Source organism: Zonotrichia albicollis, chromosome 3, assembly GCF_047830755.1.
Source record: "Zonotrichia albicollis isolate bZonAlb1 chromosome 3, bZonAlb1.hap1, whole genome shotgun sequence".
In the NCBI taxonomy this organism is placed as follows: Eukaryota; Metazoa; Chordata; class Aves; order Passeriformes; family Passerellidae; genus Zonotrichia; species Zonotrichia albicollis.
In genome coordinates this window covers 10,270,875-10,288,529 of record NC_133821.1, presented here as the reverse complement: position 1 = coordinate 10,288,529, position 17,655 = coordinate 10,270,875, and the positions used below count along the sequence as shown (strand labels likewise).

At 47.3% G+C, this 17,655-nt stretch overlaps 1 protein-coding gene and 1 long non-coding RNA gene across 4 annotated transcripts in view; one reads left to right on the top strand and one right to left on the bottom strand.

The window, feature by feature from the left end:
- The window catches only part of XPO1 (exportin 1), a 36,664-nt gene extending 33,516 nt beyond the window's left edge, over positions 1 to 3,148 (bottom strand). The window contains exons 1-2 of one of the 3 annotated variants that reach the window (XM_074536636.1): positions 2,981 to 3,148; positions 2,395 to 2,450 (exon numbers count right to left, since the gene is read on the bottom strand). The gene's annotated coding sequence lies outside the window, so the exon portion shown is untranslated. Of the gene's footprint in view, positions 1 to 1,760; positions 1,981 to 2,394; positions 2,451 to 2,980 lie in introns of those variants that run through there. The other 2 variants (XM_074536637.1, XM_074536638.1) reach the window with 2 other exon arrangements.
- An 11,286-nt stretch (positions 3,149 to 14,434) lies between these two features.
- LOC141728449 (uncharacterized) overlaps positions 14,435 to 17,655 on the top strand; it is a 53,336-nt gene continuing 50,115 nt past the window's right edge. Inside the window, exon 1 of the long non-coding RNA XR_012579361.1 lies at positions 14,435 to 14,559. This is a non-coding gene — a long non-coding RNA (uncharacterized LOC141728449). The remainder of the gene's footprint in view (positions 14,560 to 17,655) is intronic.

The window sequence follows — 17,655 nt, the reverse complement described above, 5'->3', positions numbered from 1 at the left end:
AACACACCCCATAAAGTCAGATGTGCTCTCACTAAATAACTCCGTGTGCAAGGAAGAGTTCGTTTCATGCTTTACCTATTCAAGGCATGCTCAAAAGCACAGAGCAAGACAAACCTGTGCCTCAACCCCAGTAATTACTAATTAAGTGAAAGTTTTACTGCAGCATCCAGACAAGGAAAATCTTTTGTTGGGAAACGTGCATTTGCAAGTAGTGTCAAGGAATTTCTGTTACTTCTATATATAAAAATAACTTCAAACCCAAATATTCTAATTGCATTTTCAACTAGAAAACTCAGTATTACTACACTAACACAGCCATTCTAAGGGGTTCATCTCAATATCCAGTAAAATCTTTTTACAATACATTCCTGCAAAACCAAGAGAAAATAAACATCAAGAAGGGAACAAAATAAATTTATAATAATAGTCCATGTCTATTCTTCTCTCCTTCAACTCCTGATGTTTTCAAAATTGTGATGTTAACTCAGGAAGCAAGAAACAGCAGCAGAAAAGGCTGACTTTATTCCTCATTTCATTCTTTTGGCTCAGGAGGACGCAGAGAATGTCACCTAGCAAATGAGGGGCGGTGAGCAGCAGCACTGGAAGGAACCTGCACCCACGGAGAGCTCAGAGCAGCCAATGCTCCAGGCACGCCCCTTTTTGTCCACATCTGCCGGGAGAGCGGTTCCCAAACTACAACAACCGCCGTGCACTCAGGTGGGGCCATTCATTTCAGCCCTGAGCCTCGTTCGGTGCTCTTCAGGCCACCCCGAGGGCGCCAAGGAGGAGCAGCGTGACCGAGAGAAGTTATTCAACACATGGGAGCAGAAAGGAAATGTTTTGAATAGGGCCCTTCGCCACTCCCAGCATTATCTCCACAATGACCTACCTACCTACCTCGGCAGCCGAAACGCAGAAATGGCGGCTTTGTGGCCAGCAGCACCTGCAACCAACTCCATCTCCCACTGCTAACCCTGTACCCACATGGAGCTCGTAATCTCTGATTGACTGTACTCCTACACTCTGCCCTCCCCCATCGTGCCTCAGCTCCGGAACAGATTTAAACCTCGGCTCCAAGAACCGCCACTGATCAGTCCCTCAATAAATGGGCTAACAGAAACAAAAGAGGAAAAAGTTAAAAAAATAAAAATAAAAGCCAAACGATAAAAAAAATCTGAACTACAACACAGCAAGAATGTGACATCTACCGAAGGTCAAAAGAACTGCATTTACAGCACTGTTTACACAGTTATCCCAACTCTCGATGACCCTGGACCTTTAACACAACAGTTAGCTTGTTGTGGTACACCCGATTCATTTTGGCATGTAGCACACAGCAATAACAGCAGGCACTTAATAGTAAGAAACGTTGAGCATTTACCATGAGTCCTACAGCACCTTTAACCCAGATATTTAAAGCTCATTGGGGGCAGCGACTAAAATAAAAAGCAAACCCACCCTTGGAGAGTCACTGTGCCCCATTTCCAAGCACGCAATGCAAATGAATTTCCTCCCTCTTGCAAGGAATTAGCTGCATCACTTGTAAATCCCACCCAGGAGGGCTGAGCGCCTCTGAAACGCAGCGCACGACAAACGCGTCCGCATCACGCTGCACACACCACCAGCAATGGCAACGAAACCGCCCCTTCCCTGCGCTCCTTCACACACGCACACGTGAAGGAGAAGGACGAGACGGATTAAGCAACATCTGCCCGGCACCTCGGAGCGTTCATTTTCGGCTGGAAATAACTCACACCCACCCAGCGCGGCGGCCCTTCCCTGGCTCCTGCCGCAGCGCCCCGGCGGGCGGGCAGCGCCCCGGCTCCGGGCACGGCTCGGGCTGCGGCTCGGGCCGGCAGGGCCCCGGTGCCCGGCGGGGAGCGGGCCCGGGCGGTGGGTCGGGCGGGCCGGGGCCCTGCGGAGCGCGGTGGCCCCGCAGCCCCTCCTTCCTCCTCCTCCTCCTCCCCTGGGCTCCAGCCCTGCGCTCTATACAGGGCTCCCCACGTGATCCAGGCGGACGTTTCAATACTGCTGCACAGACACACACACACACAAAAAAATATTTCTGGAAACTTCCACTCCTAATAATTTACAGATTATGTGGCCGGGTTTGCCCGTGCCCGATCCCAGCCCGCCCGGCCCCCTCCTAACGAGGAGCATCCCCCGCAGCATCCGTGCCTGCGCTCGGCCAGGCCGGGGATGCTCGTACCCCGAACCCCATCCGAGCGCACCCCCGCCCCTCAGGGCTTCTCCACGGGCTCCATCACATCCCTCCGGGTACAGGCCGGGCTCTGGGGCGCCCTGCACGGGCACATCCCCCGTTCTGCCCCTCAAACCACCCCCCTCTGCCCCCTCGGCGCTGCCCATGGCGACCCCCCCACAGCCCCGGCTTACCTAGGGGTTTCTCACAGCCTCTTCCTTCAGAAAGTAGGGGCGAGCGAGCCAAGTTTCTAACCACCACACGCCACGAGAAAAAAAAAAAAAAAAAAAAGGGAAAATAAAAATAGACCACTAAAAATAGCCCCCTCCCAAAAAGAAATAAAAAGAAAAAAAAAAGTACCACGGAAGGAGGGGAAAAAAAATTCAGCACGGAAGGAGGGAAAAATCCACCACGGCAGGAGGTGGGGGGGAAGGCGAGCGCTCCCTGCTCGGCGGTGGGTCGGGGTTAGTGGCGCCACTCCTCCCCTCGCAGCGTGCCCGGCCTGGCTGCACCAGGCGCCCGCAGCGGCCCCCGGGGCTCCGCGCTCGGCTCCGCGCCTTCCCCTCAGCCCCGGGAAAGCGGCCGGCGCGGCGCTCCGGCCTCGCTGGTGCGGGGGGATCTACCCGGCTGCGCCTCCCGCGCCGCCCAGGCCCGGCCCCGCCGGCTCTCGCTGCCCCTGCGGCTGCCGCCCTCCCCGCCCGGCGCTCAGTTCGCCCCCATTCCCGCCGCCCCCCCCGCGGCTCGCACTAAACTTCGCCCCCTCAGCTACGGGTCCCCTACGAGCAGGTCACACACGCGGCGGCGGCGACGGGGACTGAGCGCGGCGCGTCTCCCCCTCCTAATGCCACAGGCTCGGAACCGGCTCAAACCGGTTCAGACTGGGAGATTCCATCTCGGTTTAGTTTTCAGCCCATGGCGCCGCGGAGCGTTTGGAAACCTCGGGGGCCCCGCCCAGCCGCCGCTCCCATTGGCCCCGGGATGTGCCGCCGCGAAGGCGGCCTTCACGCTGATAGGCCGGGCGGGCTGTCAATCCGCTGCGCGCTTCGGATGGGCGGGGGGAGCGAGAGGCGGCGGGGGGGTGAGCTGAGGGGATCCGCCCCCTCTCCAGCAGCGCTTTGCGCGCTAAGGGGGGGCCCACCGCTCTTCGATAGGCCGAGACGCGCTGTCACTCAGAGAGGCCCCGCCTCTCTGCTCGTAAAGCGCGGGCGCAGGCCTGGCCGTGCTCTCATTGGCCGGCGGCGGTGGCGGCGTGACGCGCGCGCCGGAGCGCGGCTTTCGGGGCTGCGGCGGGAGGGGGCGGGAAAGGTGCGGCCGTTGGGCGCCCCCGGGCGCGTGCCTGGGGCGCAATGGCGGGAGCGGGGTGGGCGGTCCGTGAGGAGAAGGGGATTGGGGGCCTCTCCCCTCAGTGAGGTGAGGGGTTCTGGTGATCTCTCCCCTCAGTGAGGTGAAGGAGTTTGGGGGTCTCTCCCCTCAGTGAGGTGAAGGAGTTTGGGGGTCTCTCCCCTCAGTGAGGTGAAGGAGCTTGGGGGTCTCTCCCCTCAGTGAGGTGAGGGGGTGTGGGGGTCTCTCCCCTCAGTGAGATGAGGGGGTTTGGGGGTGCCGGCCCATGAGGGGAGGAGGTTCATTGAATTGGTCTGTGAGGGGAAGGGGTTCCAACACCGTCCCGTTCACGCTGAGGCATTGCTTCTGAGGGAGATGGGGGCACCCTCTGTGTGGGGCCTGTGGAAATGGCGGGCATTACCCCACAGGTGTCTCTCTGGCCGGGAGTGGAGCAGGATATCTCAGCCATGCAGTGGGCCCTGTGAGCAGCAGGAGCCCCAGCCCTCAGTGGGTGCTTGCTGTGCCATACCTCAGCAGTGCTTTGCTCTCCCCCAGAGCCTGTGCAGGTGAGGTGTGTGTCCTTTCCTCTAGGATGCCTCTGTCCATGGGGTGTCCAGCTTCCTGCAGCTGCCCTCCCAAGTGTGCTTCAGGCAAGGCTGGCTTTAGGTTTATCCAAATCTCCAGCTGTGTGAGGCATAGTAGGTAACCAGATAGGAACAGGAGTGAGCCTGGGGCCCTTCTGTGGCAGCACAAGCTCAGCATGCTGTGGTTGCTCATCTCATCACCGTCTGAAGGAGCAGAGAAGGTGCTTGCCAACTTGCTCGTGGAAAAGCTTCTACCACTGAATCTACTCTGTACCTACAGATGTGTTTCTTTAGTCTTGCCTCCTCATTTGAAGACGCCATAGCTGTAGAAACCTCTGACTTACCTCTATGAGGAGGCTACTCTTAGGAAGTATTTAAATACCCTTCTAGGAACAAACTTTCTCTTTCATCACTTCAATTCAAGCAGTTACTTTGTTTTTGGGATGGCATTACACTGGTCAGTGAAACTTGTTATAGGAGTGATACTTTTGATTTGTGGAATGCCCTCTGGATGCTTTCCAAAGGAAGCTTTCTCTGTAGCTTTGTTAAGGTGGAGTTTACCTGAGCTATGGCTGGGAGTATGGGAGGGATGCTTAAGCACTTTTGCACAGTTTTAAAATGAAAAATAAATGGAGTTTTTGGTATGTAGACTGCTTGGGAACAGTGGCTGAGTTACCACTGGTGTGAAGTTTGTATCTAGCAGGCAGGTGCTGTGCTGTAGCTAATAAGTCATAAGAGGGACACTTAACTATATTTTTGAAGCCTTTTTTTGGCTTTCTAACTTTACAGATAGTGTGTGCTCAGCCATGTAGCTGCTGGATGGGGCTCAAAACCTCTGTTTTTTTCCACAGGATCTTTTTAATCCATACCTTCTGTGGAATGCAATAGTTCAAAGTCAGGCATCTGTAGCCATCCCCAAAAGATTGCCAGTGCAATGCAAACCATAACATACTCATATAAATAAACACAATTACACATACTTACACTGCTCTGATTGCCTGGCCAATTCTGGAAGTGCTGTGGGGATTCCTGTTCAATCAATCTTCATTTTGTGGCTATCTTTGTGATTTCCTAGGTGATTTCTTTACTAGCTGGGGAAATCCTGTGTTCAAACACACAGTTGTGTTTTGGGCAGAATCCCAGAGGACGCAGATGGTGTGGTGCCAAACCAGACCCTGTGTGATGTAATGCTGCCTTCATGGGATGCATTACTGCCCTTCATTCCCCAGTTAGCTTTCTTGGGAAAGCTCCTGCAGGATTTAAGGCTTGAGGAGCTGGAATGTGAATGGTCTCTTTTATTTTTTATCATGCCTAAAAGGAGCTGCATCCTGTTCACATCTGTGTTGGGGTGGTAACAGAGCTTTGTTTAATGCAGTTTGTTTGTGCTGCTCTGGGGTTGGCCTCTGCAGAGTGGCTGTAACTGAAGATAGCACTGGAGCTGCTGGGATTGCATTTGGAAGTGATTCCAGCAGAATGGATGGGGATAGGAGCTGCTGCTGGGTTAAAAGCAGGGCTGTAACTCTAGCACTCAGAATAAACAGCTCCTATGTGTGTTTTGATGTTCTAGCAGGCTCTGCTGTTCAAAACAAACTGATGTCAGAGACCAGAAAGGCAAATTCTTTTAACTCCTTCTGCTTGTGCAGAAGGGTCGCTTCTATGTTGTTAACATGGAAGAGACCAATGTTTAAATCCTTAAATCAGGTTCTTAAATGAACATTAACTACTTTGGGAGTAGATGCAGCTTCACAATTCCATCAGGTGCTGGAAATGCCCAGATTGCCATGTGGTTTTAATAAATGGCAGGAGTAACAAACACAGCAGGGGCTGGCTCTGCTGAAGTTTGTTTGCTAAACCCTGTGCTTGAGTAGGGGAGGGTTCCTGCCTCATCACTGTTATCTCAGATAACACATTAATTTTTTTTAGAAATAACCTTCCTCTCTTCCTGCAAGCTGTGGGAGAGCTGAACTCTTCCCACGTCCCTCCTGCAAGGAGCAGGTGAAGGCTGCTCCAGGCAGTAAAATGCAGCTGTTTGAGCAGGGTGGGTGTCTCTGGTCACAGCTCCTCTCCCACACATGCCATCAGGAGCTGCTGTCAGCCTGTGCTTGCTGTTTTGTTGCCACTGTTCCCTGGTTGGTGGCTCCTTTATTCCATGGTCAGTCTGGTATTTCAGCCTTGCTGGAATCAATAGAAAAATTTGCTTGGGTTTCAGGTCAGCAGTGTGGCCTGGTAGTGATAAAAGCGAACTGCACGCTGGGCTGGATCAAAAGGAGCACGACCAGGACATGGAGTGAAGTGATTCTTTCTCTCTGCTGGGCTCTCTGCAGCTGCATCTGCCCCCCCAGGCCTGGGCTTTGCTCCAGCACTACAGGAAAATGTGGGAAAGCCTGGGCAAGCCCAACAGAGCCCATCTTCAAGGTGGAGAAGGGGCTGAAGGGGCTTCTCTAGCCTGGAAAAAAAGGGTGAGGGGAGACCCAGTAGCACAAAGCAAAGCAGGGAGTGGGTACCATGTGAGCAGAATGAAGCAACTGAGCTTTTGTGGTCTATTTGTTCCTCACAGGGCAATTTGTGGGAGTTAATATAATTTGAATGCTTGTCTAATCCCTGTTCAGGGGTGATGGGACCTCACCAAGGTCTGAGAGTGTCACAAAATAAAGGTTATGTGGATAGGTAAGCAGTGCTTATTAACTTTCACCTTGAAGTTAGAGAGCTCTTCCTTTTACTCTTTTTACTAAACATTTTTTAACTCTTTAAAGCTTTTTGGTTTTGGACACTCTTCCTGTAAATTTGCTTTAGCAGATCATCTCCTTTAGCTGTGGTCAATCTGGTTTTCAGATCCAGAATGGTTTTCTGGGGTGGTGTGTCAGCATTAGAGGTTGTGCATCTGGGAAAGCTGAGGGAGGAGGCATAAAAATAAGAGACAAATATCCTGTTGGTATCACAATTTCTTGGCTGGTGTAGTGGGGCTTGTAAGTGGAAAGAGAGGGAAGAGAATAAACCAGAGCTGGGGAAATAAGGCAAAGAGGAGGCAGGTGTTGGGTGAGGCTGAAGAGGAAGGAATGAGGCATTCAGAGGAAATTGCCGGCTGTAAATCTCCAGGGCTGTCTGGGCACACACAAGTGAAACAATCTGTTGATGTCGGGGTCCTTGTGAGCAGCTCCAGCTCCCCGGATCCCGCAGGAAAGGCCCTTTCCCATCGCTGCCCTCGTGGGGCGTGTCCTGGCTCTGATTTCCCTTCCCCACGCTGTGTCCAGGGCCAGAGCTCCCTTCCAGAGCAGGGGAAGGTGCCTCGCCGTTTGCCCTTTCTCCTGCAGCTGTCCCGAGCTGCTCTGGGCTTATTGACGTACCAGGAGCAGGAAATATGTTGGGCTAATGAAAGGAATGCAGGGAATTTGTGCTGTCCTTCCACTCTTGCCTCGTGTCATTCTAGAAATGGCAGAACTAATCCTGCCTGAGCATCCCTCTTCTCATTCAGCATCTGCTGCCGTTCTTAATTGTTTTATTTTTATTTTGGGAGAGCTTCTAATGTGCTTTATTCTTTAATTACTTTTGACCTCACCTTTACCATGTCTTTGGCCAAACAAATTTTGCATGTAATTTAATTTATTCTGATGTGGAAGAAAGTAAGTGTCTGTTTTGCTGAATATCCCAGATCAATGATTTCAGAGAGACTGGATGTAAGAAGAATAGTAACAGCATTTGCAGATGATCATAAGTCAGGTGGTACAAACACAAATAGGAAGAAATAATACAAAACCTAAAAATCTTGGAAACAGGAAATTGAATGTAACAGAGTGGAGGAGAAATAAAAACTGATGTGTCCTTGAGGGGGAAAAAATCAGAAGTCAGTCCAAGGGAGAACTTGGAAAATAGAGCTGAGGGAGAAAGTGGAGAGCAAATTAAATATTCCTTTGCTTGGTGACAGGGCAAAGGAAAGGACAACACAATTAGGGAGTAAATGTGGGCATTGCTGGGAACAGCAGCACGAAAGTGGCCTGAAGTAATTCCAGGAGCACTCACAGAACATTTAACTGAACCTGGGTATCTCATTATCAGTGTGCTTTAAACACACTGGCACCATTTCAGAGATGATTGGTGATTAACACTTGAGGGAGTAAAGGTGTGAAATGTGTAAAACCTGACCAAGGAAAAGCCAGATAGGGATGTATTCATCAATAAACTTCCTAAAGTCATGAACTGTTAGTCAGGTGATGAATATTTTGAGATACCTAAACCTTTCTGAGAGCTATTTTAATTATTAAGCTTCAAACTGTAAAATAATTTTTCACTGTATGTACAAATCCATGATAATCAGATTATAAGAAGGAACTGGGAAAAAACACTGGAAAAAACCACTTTATATTACAGGAACAAATTCTCCATCTGCAGTCTTTTAAAGATGCCACCTTTTTGGTGTCTCACTGCTGGACCTTGCTTGCCACATTCATATGAATTGTGCTGGTGCTGAAATGAGGTCAGAAGGCAAAGGTAAGAGATTTCCCCCTTCCTCTAGAAAAGTTCAAATAAGTGAGTTTAGAAAATTTTTAATGAAAAAAAGTCTTTAATGTGGGACTCTAACAAGAGTGAGATAGAAATACTCCTTTTGCATTATGTAGGTATAAAGTAATACTCTAATACTGATAACTTAAGAGAAATCAGCTGCTCTTCAAGAGCTGTTTAACTGCAATGAGCCTGGCACAAATTCTGTTAGGCTCAGCTCTAGGGACAATTGCAGAACCTGCAGCTGTGGAGCATTTTCTGTGGTGCTGTGGCTCTGTCGGGAGGAGGGTGGGAAGTTTGCTGTGTGTCCCAGCAGAGCTGTTCTGCTGACACAGGACTGCCATAAAGCCGTGGCAATAAAATCTTGCAAGGAGGCAAAGCCCAAGATGTCACCCTTTTGTTAAACAGATCTGTTCTTCTCTGAAACCATCATTAGTTCTGGAAGTGTTGGGGTTTTTTTGCTTTCTTGCTTTTTCTTTAATACCTGCTTTTGATACAATTTCTTAGCTTTATTTTTTGGTCTAACCCATTGCAACTTTCAAAGGATTTGGTTTTTTTTTTTAGGAAAGTTAATAGGATTTGTGTCCCAAAATACCAATTAAACTGTAAGATTCAGGAAACTGAGATAAAGTATTCTATAGTGTCAGTGCTCCAAATGCCATTGGCAGAGACTATTGATTCTCCCCAATAAACTTTACACAGTGTTAAATCTGACAATTGTCTCTGGGCAATTGCCTGGTGCTTAGGTCCACTTTGTGTTTCAAATGGAACTGCTAACTTCATTGTGATAATGTCTTTATTTGGGGCATGACTCGATCTTCCAGCTTTTGAGGCAAGAATCTCTCTAACAAGTAAAATAACTCCAGATGGCAACTGAGGAACAGCTCCACTAAAGATGATTGCTTTGTCTTTAGTAAATGCTTGATATTTACAAGATTGGTGGAGCCCTGTCCTCTCTACGATTTAGTAGACATGCGGTAACTTTCAGTCATGAATCTGATTTAAACTAAAACCAACTCTTTATATCCAGAGGTAACAGCACTGGAACAGCAGTCAGCCTTCTGCAGCTGGGATTGTGGCTCACAGGATGTGCGAGCCAGGGTTTAATGAGTGTGGTAGGTGTCACTTCCATCATCATCCGTGCCTTTGGGGGCTGCCAAATTCATAAACACATCAGGATAAAATAAGGTTATAGCTCCAAGTGAGACTGCTTTAGAACTGATTTCTCTCAGGCCAGTCTCAGCTTTATAACTGAGCCTAAATTCCAAACTGTCCCTCAGCAGTTCCCGGTGTTTTTAATGCACTGCCTTTACCTTCCATGCTGTCACATGTACAGCTTGGCTATCCCTTCCCAGTGCCACGGGAACTGCCCTGAAATTAAAATGTATTCCCCAGGTGATGGACATGGGGCTGTAATTCCAAAACAAGCTCCTTTAGATCGCTCATTTTGGAAATCAGCAACATCTTTTTTTGTGTTGGGCAAAGAAAGAGGTAGAAGGATGGAAGGAGTAGAAACCAAATCACTATTGAGGTTTTTCTTGGAGAGGTGATGCTAAGAAACAATTTGGAGGAGAATGCAGCTTTTATTTTTGGGCAAATAACACTGTGCTGAAATAAAAGCTCTCACATTCTTCCCAATCTTTTTGATGATTTGTAGCTTTTTGAGTGTACATAGTATGTACACAATCATCTTCCAATTCATCAGGATTCTTGGTTATTATTCATGCTTTCACAGTGAACTCCTTGATTTTAGTTATGGGGTTTTTTTCTGTTTAAGCTTTACTTGTTTTTCAATCATTTCTCTATTTCAGTCCATAAATTATTGCTCAGCCTTTGGCAAGCTGTATTTTTAAACTGCTGCTCTCTTCTGTCATACCTGTGACTAAACTTAGGCTTTGATCACGTTCCTTTGTGGCTGGTCTTTTCCACCGTGAAGGGAAAATTAGAGCTAAAAAAAAAAAGTATTTCTATCCTTAGAATCATTTTTTCCCCTGTGAGCATCCTTTGGAGAATTGGATTTGAAGGGAGCATCCCTGCAAGCTGTGTTCAGGCAGCAATAAGCAATTTTGTAGGTGGGTTAGAGTGAGGAACTTGGCATGCCAGGGCTGCCACAGAGGCTGCCACACATTCCTCGTGTCACATCAGCAACCCCTTCCATGGCAAAAGCCAGATTCACTTCCCCTGCCAGGAAGGATTGGGTGCAAACACCTCCAAGGTACTTCCCAAAATGTGAGATGCTGGTGCAGGTGAGCAGTTTGTCTGATGGAGGGACAGGCCTGTTGTCACTCACTCCCTCTGTCCTCCAGGCCTGAAGCAAAGATGCTGTGTGTGCTTTCTTCCTGGGGAATCAGACTTCAGCCATGTGGGAAATGCAGGTCTTGAGAGCTGCCTGCTCAGAAAATGGGTAATGAGAAGCATGTGTGGTGCTGTGAGTGTTCCAGGGAGCTGCCTGGCCAGAGGGAAGGGCTGGATTAGCACAGTGTGACAGCGCTGTGCAGATGCAGACCTGGGCTGCCTTTTACCATTCCGACCTCATTACAAACTGACTTGAAAACAGGGGGTATTTATTCATAAGCTCTCCAGTCTGGTAATTTTTTTATCCCCTGGCAGGATCTTAGATGAAGATCTATATTTACATGTAACTTTTTGACCAGCCTGTTGCCCAGGTTATATCTGAAAACTGACTTTATAAAAAGCAAAACTAAATATTGGCATTTGACTCCAGCTGTAGTTTAGTGAGGTGTCACCTAACAGCTAATTAACCTTAAACCCAAATATGTCTAAAATGTCCTGGACTGTAGATGGAAAAGGACTTTGGGTTGGTTTCAAGATGCCTGTTAGATACAACCCACAAAGCTGAAAAAGTTTCTAGGACAATGTACATGAAATAAAACTGTACTTTTCATCGGCCAAGTGCTTCATTCTTGCTCTGTTTAAAATTGGTATTGTGGGGAGGTAGCAAATTACTTTGTGATGTGTTTCAGCCAAACAATCTTGTGGTTATGGCCCAGTAATGGAGAACTTTCATAATGATTTTTTTTTTTTTGGGGGGGAAGGGATTCTCTGAGTTTGATAAAATATCCTATAAAATCTTTGGTTAAAAATAGAGATGCTACCTCCTCTTACAGAGGTGGGCTTTGTGCTTAATGTTTTCCCTCATGAAAATAATCAGCATCAGTAATGCTAATATTTTTAATATCAGATTCTTACACAGAGGGAAGAAAGGCATTCTGCTTGTGATACTCTAAAGATCACTCAAATATGATCAATAATCCATTAGCAGGAATCTCTGTTCCATTTAACACCACTAACAAGTTTTTCCATCCCTTCCAAGTGTAAAGCAGGACTGAGAAGTAATCTGGAAGGTTGAACTGTGGAGGAAATCAAAATAGCACCAAAGCCAGTTTAATATGAAGGTGCTTAGCAGAAACCACATCTGATCAGCCTTATTTTAACACAGAATCTCTTGTAAGGCTGCCTGTGGCTGCTGTGCAGCTGAGGGGCACAGTGAGGGCATTTCTTCAGTAGCTAGTGGAGTTCCATGGCCATGAATGCAGCAAAACTGCTTTACAGAGATTTATCAGTCACTCCTCAGAAGCATGGATGCATCCAGCCTGGAGGAGCAAGGAATGACCAAGGATGATACAAAACTGCAGAGCTTTGAGCTGGGAGTGCCTGGCCCGATGGCCAGCCCTGATGGTTTGGTAGATTACCTTGCTGAATTGGTGACCAGGAGTTTTATCTGGTGTTGGTTTGGGATTATCGCTTTACAGTCATTTGGGACAGCAATTTAAAGTCAAATGCTATTCTTCCATGCATCAAGAATTCCACTGTGTCCTTATCCACAGGAAGAAGTGTAGGAAAAGGAAATCTTCCTATGGATATTACTGTTTAGCACAATCTAAAATATGTTAATGGCTTTTGCTTTTTTTTAGACTGAGAAATCAAGTTTGAAAGCAAACCAACAATAGAAGCATTCATGGTTTGTTTTTTAAAAGCCACACATTGTCCTATCTTATTCAAAGCAGAATTTTTCTAATAACCAAATCCTCTGAGTCTGTTTCCCAAAGTTATGTAATAAAAACAATTGTCAGATCTATTATGATAGTCTAGACTAGACACAGAAGGGGAACTCTGGGGCAAGCATGGAGATTTCCTCATGGAAGCAGATAACAGAAGACTAAAATCAGTTCTTCATCTCTTTTAGAGATGTAGTCCAATCTCTAACCTTTCAGAATAGTTCCGTTGTTTTCTTAGCAGGGGGAAATGGCTGCAGTAGATTGTTCTAGAAGAAAATGTGCCATTGTCAGCCCTCCTCTGCTGGGGCTGATAAGGGCCTGTAAAAGCCCAGTGTTGTCTCCCAAGTACCCAGGAGCAAAGCTCTTCCTCTCCTGTGTGGATCCTTGTGTGTGAGAGATAGATTAATGGCTTGTCAGAGGAGAGAAACCAAGCCGTGGAGTTGGGCTGGAATGAAATGGTTCTGTTCTCTGAAACCCTCAATGGAACAGATTTTCCATGTGGGAAACAAAGGCATCTCCTCAGCTCTGCTGCCTGCAGTGGGGATTGGGGAGCAGCCCTGCAAGAGGGGCCTGGGTGTGTGTGCACCTTCCCTTGCTGATCCCCACCTCCCTCTGCCTCCTGGGCCCAGGTGAGGCCAGGGCTGCCAAACCAGGGCATGTTTCTGTTCAGAGCTCACTCTGCACAGCAGCAGGAATTTGTGAGCTGCAGATCCAAACTGGGGCTCAGGGGGGATGGGAATTTGTTTGTGTGCTGCTATTTGGGTCACAAGCCTGATGGAAGGGGACAACACAGCCCATCAAGTTTGGCAGTGGGAGCTGTGAAATGTTACAGCAGCAGGATCATCCCTTGTGGCTCCTGGTAATTAGGTAAAATTTGCTGATTAACGAGGCCATGGTTTCACATATGCTTTAAGCCAGCACTGAAATCTCACCTGACAAATGTGATTAGTTTTAACCTGGATAGGCAGCACTGTGGCTGTAGAAAACGTTCTTTCCAGTAGGGATGAGTATGGAGCTAGGATGAAGTGGGAAGGGGGGTGCAGGGCATGTGTATTTCTGGAATTTAGGAATATAAAAAAATTAAGGGGAAAACAAGGCAATGAAATGTATCCTCTTGCTTTTGAAGCTTTTCATCTTCTCAGTCTTTCTCTCACTTATATCTTCTGCTGTCCCTTCCTTTTAGGGTAGGTGAGGACATTCCCAAGCCAAAGGCCACCAGATCTCAGGCAGGGATGTGGTGTTGGCTCTGCCTTCACACTGAGCCAGTTGTGTGAAATACAAGGCAGTATGTGGTCCCCTCAAATGTATACAGCTAAAAAGCCAACTTTTAATTCAAATACACATAAAGTCATTTCAGGTGCACAGGGAGGTTCTAAATTAAAAATCTAAAATTGTGTAGTCAAAGCCTTTGACTTCTAGGGATGTAATTTATATTTTTCTACAATGCATTATTCTACTTTGGGCAGCACTGTTTCAAAGTTCATTAGTATATGTAAGCAATTAGCAGCCTGGCTTGGTGGCATAAAGAGTCAACTAAAGGTACATATTGCTATTTTATGGGATAGACACATAACCCATACAAATAACATGCATGGAGTGCTGGTTTTTTGCATAAGTACTACAGCTGTAACACTGAGAAAGTTGATAGGAAATGGCTTTTGGATATAGAATATAAAATGTACCTCAAGGGATGTGAGGGAGATGTGACAGGTCAAAAATGGTAGTCTTAATACAGTAGAAACCATGAAGGGGACAGTTCTGTACAAGATTTAGTCATTTCCCCCCAATTTTTATCTCTTGTGACCTTGATCTTTTTCTGTCAGTTCCACCAATCCTGTAGTGGAGTGGAAATTGGCACCTGTGACTATTTCTTCCTCTAAGAGGAGGAAGGAGCAGTGAGAGCAAGAGAAAAGAGCCGAATTGTTCATGGCTGCCTAAGGTAAGGGTTGCAGGAGCTTTTCCAGGAGCTGGGCAGGGTTGGTGCACTCCCAAGCTCTGGGTGCAGCCCAGACCAGCAGAAATGTGGTCAATGTCAGAAATGACACAGATGTGTGGTGGTGGGGCAGGAACCCAGGGAATCCACTCAAACTGGGCACAGACCTCAGGGAAGGACCAAGGAATTCAGCCTGAGCTGAAATGTGCCTGTGGCCAGAGCATGGGATGGGGCTCTGCAGGGCAGTAAAGCACTCAGCATCCAAACAGACTCTGAACTTCTCCAGGTAGCTTTTATTGGCAGGATTGCTTTTTCTCTAGGGGGGAAAAAGCCCACTTTGCACTTGGATTAAACTTTAGCCTCTTTAATTTTCACCCCAGCAGAGCTCCCTGTTCCAGAGAGATGCAGCAGTGCCAAGTGCTCTCACCAAGAACACCTGAACAGCATATTCTTTGTAGAAACTTTACCCTTCCTATTAATTGAGGTTAATTGTAGCTTTGCAATTGCTACCCACAGGAGGAAAAGAAGAGAGTTCCTACCTCTGAGCTATTATTTGTATTTTTTTTTTCTGTAACTGAGGGTACAATAAGTTTTGGGTCCTGGTAGTTGAAGGCACAGTGCACACTCAGAGCCAAAGACTGATGACATCCCCCCAAGAAAATTTACCAAGTCAGAAAATATTGTAGGAAAAAAGTCTCACAACATCCCCACAAAGTGAGGGCTGGGAAGTCTCTGGGCTCTGGCTTGCTTGTGCTTCCACAAGAAATGGTTTTGACCTGAAACTGTGAAGTCAAACATGCTTGCTACAAGACCACTGCAACAACAGGTGAGATGGTGGCCTTGGAAGGCATCCAAAATCAGTGTGCTTCAGGAAGGAGCTGGCAAGCCTCCAAAGAAATAGGTTTTATTCTGCTTTTGGGGTGGTTGTTTTTCCTCTGCAGATTGCAGCCTGCATTTATCAATTGAGTTATTTTGCATTTATTTTCATTGTTCTGAGACAATAAATTCTCAGTGGCAAGAGCTGCTAAAATACTGTAAGTATGGCGTTTATTTCCCTTTCTTGACTGGAGAAAAGCTCTTTAGTTTGTAATCACTCTTTGAATAGCAGTCTGTGACCCAGGGAAGCTAATTTCAGCAGCAATAAAAGCTGTGTCTTTTGTGCCTTCAGAAAATAAAATTTTAAGGACCTTGGAAGATTTTTGGACCTTGACCAATCTGCAAATTCAATATGCCTATTTCCGTCTCCCAGTGTTGGGAGAAGGAACCTCTAAAGTCTTCTCAGAGACCTAGAATAGCTTTCATTTTTAAACTAACTTCCCTTTGCAGAGTAGTTCATATTTCTTTTGTTAATAAGGAGAATTTTACTGAAGTTCTGGGAGGATAATAGTTACATGACTTGTGCTGGAAGAAAGCTTCCCACTAAATCTTAATGTCTGACATTTCTGTGTCCTGGAGGGGGCTGCTCAGCCAGGTTTGCAATTAAACAGCCAACAGGAGTATTTTACTGCTGAGCTGAGAGAAATCATCAGCTCCATCATCCTGCCTCTAAAACACTTGTGAATGTAATAATTATTTTTGTCAGCCAGTCCTTTGTGCTTTCCACCTCAGCAGCGCTCATTGTCAAACAGCAATTTCACTTGTTAATCTTCCTCCTGTCTCCTGCTGAGCTTGTCCTTTTGGCCTGTTCCAGATCCACCATGTTCCTTCTTTTGACAGTGGGATTTGAGTTTTGTTCAAACCTTTCCCCAGTTGTCTCCTTGTGGGGTTAGAAAAGCAAAAAAAAAAAAAATTTCTGGTTAGTTTTGCAAATCTGCCCTTGGATTATTACTGATGCAAAATTCCAACTTGCACTTTGAAGTAAGAGTTTAGGGATGTTAGGGGTGTTGATGTTTTACAATTTGCTCCTCTGTTAGCGGAGTTAGGTTCTTGGTCCGTGAAATTCCAAGTCTGCCCTGTAAATTTGGGGTTATAATCCCAGTGCAGACCTAGCAAAGATGTTCCTGCACTCAGAGTGCTCTCAGGTTATCCATGCTCCAACCCAGTTCTGTGTTTACATGGACACCTTCATGAGATGCCAAGCTCCTCTTGGTGCAGCCGTCAGAGGAATGTGCATGGTACCACTCCCCTTGACTCCTTGAGATGCCCAGCTTGCCTGGTTTGGTTTGTGCTCTGCTTTGTCCCCTCAGGAGATCAGCACTGACAGGAGGAAACCTCAGCCCTGTGTGACCTGTGCTGCTTTGGGGAGGAGCAGGGACAGTTTGCTGGCTCTGGAAACACATTGCTCTTATCTCCAGTGGCTGTTGCCTGCTTCCACCATGAGGGACTATCAGTGCTGTTCCATCTTGCTTACAGACATGACTAATCCCTCTTACTACTTTCTCTTTTTCTCCCCAGAACTGCCAATTAAGTTTTTTCTATGGTCCTTCTCTAACGTGTTTAAGTCAAATGGAGGTGGGTGACCATGAACAGCCCTACTAGCAGGAATACTCAGCTCATTTCAGCAGAAATGTCTTAGAGAGAAATTGTGAGTCAGGTGGAGAGGCAGCACAGAGCCTCAGGCAGGAGGGAATTCACATGTCCTGGAGACAGGCAGATATTTGCCTTGGCTTCCTGATCACTTGGCTCTCATTCCCTCCTCAGCCCGTTGTGGGGTGATCAAAACTGAAGGCTGCTATTGCTGCCTTCCTCAGCAAAGCAGCCCTCCAGAGCAGGAGCAATTCCTTGAGTTTGTGCCTTCTCCATAACGAGTTTTCAGGTGATGTGCAGTGGGAGGGGCACCAGGAGCTAAAAAGGATATACCTGGTATTTGCCCCCACCAGATTCTCTAGGGTCTCACCTCTCTAGCAGCAATCACAGGAGATGTTTTTCCACCTGTCACTCCCAGACAGAATCACAGGATGGGTTGGGTTGGAAGGGGCTTTAAAGCCCCTCCTGTTCCAGCCCCTTGCCCTGGGCAGGGACACCTTTCCCTAGATACCCTTGTGGGTACCTGAGCTGCTCAGGAATTGAGGCAAACAGCCCAGCTGTCCATGGCAGCAATGACACTGGGTATTTACCCTGCAAAATGATGTTGTCACAGCATTGCTTTGGGAACAGGACACT